Source organism: Triturus cristatus, chromosome 10 (assembly GCF_964204655.1).
Source record: "Triturus cristatus chromosome 10, aTriCri1.1, whole genome shotgun sequence".
NCBI lineage: Eukaryota > Metazoa > Chordata > Amphibia > Caudata > Salamandridae > Triturus > Triturus cristatus.
The window spans coordinates 1,041,982,834-1,041,989,229 of record NC_140593.1 but is presented as its reverse complement, the minus strand read 5'-3'; the positions used below and the strand labels follow the sequence as shown (position 1 = coordinate 1,041,989,229).

At 40.2% G+C, this 6,396-nt stretch overlaps 1 pseudogene across 1 annotated transcript; it reads right to left on the bottom strand.

The window, feature by feature from the left end:
• Positions 1-868: 868 nt before the first annotated feature.
• On the bottom strand, positions 869-5,258 carry LOC146796515 (UDP-glucuronosyltransferase 2C1 pseudogene; annotated as a pseudogene). The gene has a single exon (XR_014969624.1). The product of XR_014969624.1 is annotated as a UDP-glucuronosyltransferase 2C1 pseudogene (transcript).
• Positions 5,259-6,396: the final 1,138 nt, after the last annotated feature.

Below are 6,396 nucleotides of genomic sequence, written 5' to 3'. Positions count from 1 at the left end.
ATAAAACATCGACAGAAAAGAAACGGAAGTAAACACTAAATCTAAAAAAAAAATACCAAAAAAACAAGAAGACCTAACTAGGAGGCATCTGTCAAGCCTTTTTTGGTGTTTCAGTACTGGACATACCAACAGACAGACAAACAGACAGACAGACAGACACACACACACACATGAAAGTATTCTGTCAAGCCTTTTTTGGTGTTTCAGTACTGGACGTACCAACTGACATGCACGGCGGCACACACACACACAACACACACGCTATCTCTCTCCCTCTACTTGTTTTATTGCACAAAAATATCTATATTTTTAAAGGGACCACCTGAATGAAATTTGGAAAGTATTTCACTGGTCCCTCACTGTGAAATATGGAAAATATTTCACATGTACCTGCGAAGTACCGTTTTTATCATTATAATGATACAACTGTGCCCAGCTTTATTGATGTCCACTATTTATTCAGCATTCTACTTCTGAAAGGTAAACAAAACCTTATCATTCTAGTTCTAATCAGTGCCCACTGTTAGATGTACCTTGCAGAGAAAAGCTGCAACACTTTCTCCCTTCTACAGACCAAACCTTTTCATTAGCAAACCAATGGGCTTTTTCAAAAAATCTATTTTCTCAACTACATTATGAAGTATTTATCTTGTTTTTTCCGAATGGCATGCAAGCAGAATAGTCAAATATTTCACTCCCTCTTTTAAATAAATATTTCCCTTTTGCAGAAAAAAAATCTTTTTTTTCTAGCTGACAATTTCCAAATAAACATTTAATATAAAAACCACATAATAGTCAACGTGTCCTACATACACATATATGTTCACACACACACACACACATCCATGTACACACACACATTTATATATTTATATATTGCAAACAACTTTATTTTAAAGGATGATATTGGGGGACTGTATGAAGCGATTACAAAAATATATGGTGAATAGGGTTCACATGTCAAATAATGAATTATGTGCAAAACTTGGAACAGGAAGTTTTAGCGGGCGTGGGAAGAAATCTTTTCCATGGGATTGTGATAATACATTCCGTTAACGGCAACCCAAAACGTGTTCACAGGCCCCGGTCCGCTGCGGGCTGCCATCATCTGCTACCAACCAGGAGGCTTTAAGAACAGGACCTCCACATATCAACCACACCTTTGTTCGTAATTATCCAACAGGACTGTATCAGCTTCAATTATATTACTGTTCTAGATATTGGTGTCCTAGACATGATTATAGATTCCTAGTGGAACACGGCTTTTTGAAGGTTACTTAATATTAAACCAGATCTCTGTTTAATTTATGCTTCCTTACTAGTGTTTCCTGTGAGTTGGCACATTAAGTATTCTATGTATCTTTTAGGCTTACAGCCATAAATAAATAGGAATTTGAATTTGGAGAGTGCCGAGGTACAATCTTTTGTATCAATTAGTGTAATATGGGAGTTCGGCTGAACTACCGTTAGGTAGTGGGGTGTTTTATTTGTTACCTTGAGGGGCACTATTACTGTCTTATCTAATATTATCAACTATTACCATACTGATTATTCATAGGATTGATGTGCTACTGCTTTGACCACCACTACCTTGTATTTCATTGTACATTAAATTCATGTTTACCCTCTTGCTGCTCTATTTTACAGTGACCATACTTATCATTTCATCATTTCACCAAATTGTATTTTGATTTCCTAAAGGCTATCACCTATTGCCATTAACTACAAAGCTAGTTTAGGACATTGTAAATTTTGATTTGTTTAAAAAGAATCACCAGAAATAAAGTATATCAAATATGAAAACTCATTTTAGAAAGCAATTGGCTCAGATCTGAGGGTTAAAACAAATCCCAAAGGTAGTGTCGGCCTTCCATTGCATCAAACTGCTTTATGATAATCCACAATATTTGTTTAGCAAGCATTTGTATTCAGTTTTTTGACCCGTAAAAAACATAAACCCTGAGACAGGATTAGCTGGTATGGAGAAGGGGAAACAGCCTCTACAATGAAGGCCGAACCACGCATGCCTTTACAACAAAGGCAGATCCACGCAGGATTTAACAACGCATATGCCTTTAGCACGCACGCCTTTACAACAAAAATCATTGTAAAGGCATTATTGGCTAAGGCCTATGCTTTTTTGCAGGCTCAGTTGCATTATGTGTCACCAGCCCGTTTTACATCACGATTTATGCTTTAAATATTTGGACGGTGTAAAGTCATATCATTGTAATTTCAAACCTACCTCTGCCTACTCCATTTTCACCACTACTCACGCATCACCAGCCCACTTTACATCGATTCAGTTAAACACATTCCTATGCTGTCTATGCGCAGCAAAACAATAAATACTTTCTCCCAAGCAAACGGATATTATGAAGAATCACCCCTCCTACTTACATCACTAAAAAAACATATGTGCGATGAAATTCTTTGAAAGCCACCTCAAACCAAATCGTATTTTAATAATAAAACAGTACTTGCACAATACTTAACACACTGACTGGCTTGGAGGGTCAGACATTTTGTTGAAAAGGCATACGTGGTAAAGGCGTATGTGTGGTAAAAGTTTTTGTTCTAAAGGCATGCGTACTAAAGACATGTGTTGTAATGACAGCGTAATAACAGCATGCGTTGTAATGGCATGCATTATTCCGTCATACATTCATGGAGAAGATCACATCCCTATTACAAAAATCTCTTCCTCCATCTCTGCATTATTCTCAGTAGAATTGAATGCACAATTTTTCCAACAAGCATTCCCGAAACCAATAGTTCTTGACTATGCAAGATCTATTGGCTTTGTCAGTGTTGAATAGAAGCACGAGCTGCTGTGCAACATGGCCTAAAATCAAGAAAAAAACACTAAGACATGTCCAGCATTGACCGCTTCTTATGGCTTTTTTTAAAGCTATGTTATACACGCTGCTGTGCAATATGTTTTTAAAAAAGCAGGAGGAACAACACAAGGGGAGAGTGAGCAACAATAACAGAAATTGGAGGAAGGGGATTTGGGAAAACAAAATGAGGGAGGCGTGGGCGAGAAGGAAGGGAGTACTAGACAGGAGCAGGGGGGTGGGAAGGGGGATGAAGAAATAGGGCCTCAATCACAACGCAAGCAGCTAATGGGCATTCATTAATTTGAATCAATCTGTCCGTGGTCCGTGCTACAAAGAAAGGAACAGAAGTGATGCTTGATCTGTGCTGGCCAATTAGGAGGCTGCCAAAAAGAGTGACACTGAAGCCAGCCAACGGTAATGGTAAGTAATGGGTGGCCTCCAAGCCGTTCATTGTAAACAATAGTGTCTCGCAAGTGAGAGCGCGTGCAGGCATGCACTATTATAGGCTCAACCTACAAATCACTTCAACGACCATTGGCAGTACTTCAGCCTTACAAACAGTGTTAAAGTTCCCTATTTGTTTGGACTGGTATCCCTTACTCCCTCTTCTTTTTCATTTTACCTGAACAGACTCTTTTCACAAATGCTCTGAGCAGTTTTAGAGCTAAGAAGAAGAAAATGAATAGAACAGCACTCAGTAATCCTATGACATCAAGCAGGTAGTACTGATAGAAGGGAAGGTCATTCCCAGCTGCCTGAAGATGGGACGCACCATTGTGACGGATGGGGTACTCTGTCCAGAAGATGGCCGTCTGCATTGGGTGCACCTGTACATCTCTGTGCAAAGCAGACAGGCGTTGCATGTTGATTCTATAGCTTGGATCATCAATAACTGTTCTTACAGCAGTGTAAAGATCTTCTGTTGTGAACTCTGACAGGTTGTCCAACAGGAAGGCGGCTCCTCGGCTCTTAAGACGCAAAATGTTCTCATACTGGTCACCAAAAAGAGGAAAGCCAATCACAGGAACTCCATGATAAATGGCCTCATACACTCCATTCTCTCCTCCATGGGCGATGAAAGCCCTTGTTCTGGGGTGGCTGAGGATGTCATTCTGGGGCAGCCAGCTCAGAATCTTGGTGTTATTTCCCAGAGTAGATGGTGTCTCCCCTGTGTAGCGCCAGATCACTCGTTCCGGAAGCCTGGCGAAGGCTGCAGCGATCTTATTTGCTATATCCCATGGTAAGGTTCTCACAAGAGTTCCCAACGAGAAGACCACCACTCCTGCATCGCTTGAATTGTCCATAAACTCTTGAATCTCTACGGGGAGCGGCTTCGCAGGTCGGCACTGAAAGCCTCCAATATAGATAGCATTGGGCATGGTCGGCCTGGGGAACTCGAACACAAAGTCAACCTTCATCAGGTTAATATCAGCCTTTTTGTACAGATCATAAAGGCCAAAGTCTGTTTTCAGATAACGATGACACAGGTCATCATATGTGGGGTAAATAAAGAAATGACTTAGAACTTTGTTCAAACTGTAGAGGAATACGTTTTCGAATCTTTCAGTAAAACTCATTTTGTTGGTCACTCGAGAATTTAACACAGGCACATAGGAGAGAGGCGATGGCGCAATGGCAAAATGGATATCTTCCGTTGGCATCCACCTTCCGAAGAACACTACTGGAGTCTTCAGGTGGTGAGCCAACATGACCCCTCCTGCATAATACGGATCAGCCAGGACAAGGTCGAAACCAGCATCCTCAAGACGTTTCATCAGCACCTTGTTATCAAACGTAGTTTGCAGAACAATCGCATTCCTCTTGGTAGCTTCTTTCTGTGCTTTGAAGAATTCCCAAGCACTGGAGAGCTGTGATGTTTTTGGGGAAAATGCAGTTTTGAAAACATATTCAAGGAAATATTCCTCCAGCTGTTCTCTGCTGAGGGTGTCCTGTTCCTGCAGCTGGATTGTTTCGATGTAAAAAGAATCCGATGCCTCTTCTATAGATATGGCATTGAAGGGCCTCAGCACGGTACACTCGTGTCCCCTGGCAATCAATTCCATCATTAGAATCTTGATGTTTACCCAATGGCTGCCGTCCACTGGGACCACGAGGATCTTAGCTGCTCCTGCGCCATTGACAAGAGCAAGCAACAGTAAACAAGACACCACAGAGCAGAGGCTCCTTTCCGCCATCTTTGAAAGGGGTTCTGTGCGCACCATATTCCGAAAACGTGAAGTTAATCACGTTTTAATCCGAGGTATACAGCGACTTTGTAGCAAACCTTCCGGCGCTTGTGTAACTCAGTCTGCCCGACGGCTCTGCCTCTCGTCCCTTGGACTCTGGAGGCGGGTTTACGTGTGCAAAGTCATCGCCTTCGGTGTGAAGTTCAGCCCGTTGCTTCGTTCACATCCAGGAAATCCTGAGCAGTAAGGAAACAGGTGCGGCTCTTTGGTTTAAGGAAACAATTACCTCACGCCCTGTTAACGTTTCCACGTATTTTAAAGATATCCTATACCATGAAAGGCTGGGGCATGTTTTGGTTTTGGTTTCCACCTTCCTCTATCCACTCACTGCTCTTTCTTTATTACTTTTCATATTTCGTTATTTTTTCTTTCTTTCTTTCATTCTTCCATTTCATTCTATCCGCATTTTTCTCTTTCTCTTTGTTTCCTTTCATTTAATATTTCCGTTCGTATTCATTTCCTCCATTTTTTCTAATTTCATCTTTTGGTTTTCTTCTTTATCTCTCTTCCTCTGGGTCTTACTTTCATTGTATTCCGTGTTTTCGCTCCTAAGTGTTTTTCTCCGTTTCTTTTTCACTTCCCTTCTATTTACACAATTGTTCTTTTCACTCACTTTCTTTATTTCTTTAAAATGCCCTTCCATCATTCCTTACGTCTATCCTACTTTCGTCCCATCTTACTTTCATATTAGTCCTGCGTTCTTTTCGTCTTTTTAATGTGTCTTTTTTCTTTTCCTCTTTCTAGAATTCCTTCTTTTTCCTATTATTCCTCATTTATTTCATCAATTATTTCACTCTTTTTTCCCATCCTCTTTCATTCCTTCTTTTCTTTATTCCTTCTTTCCATTAGCCTTTCCATCATCTGATCTTTTCTACTTTCTTTTCCTAATTGTTTATTTCCAACTTATTAAAAGTTTCTTTCCTTCTTTTCATTATCCCATTATGCAGTACTGCTTCTATCTTTCATTTATTCTGTCCATTCTTCTATTATTCCTTCACTCCTTCTATCCTTATGTTGGTTGTTTAAATTCTCAGTCTTTGTCTCCTTTCCGCCCTCCTCTCATTCCTTACTTCTTTCTTAATATCTTTCTTTCTTTCCTATCTTTTTCCGCTCTCTCTTTCCCTATATATCTTCGTTTCTCTTTCATCCCATTTTTTAATGTTCTTTCTACCCTTCTTTCCACCTTGCTTTCTCTCCTTCAGGCCAACTTTCCTTCCTTCGCTACACTTTTATTTCCTTCTTTCCTTTTGTGCTCTTGCTCTCCATTTGCCTCTCAATATTTTCCTATACTGTTTTCCTAATTTTTCTTT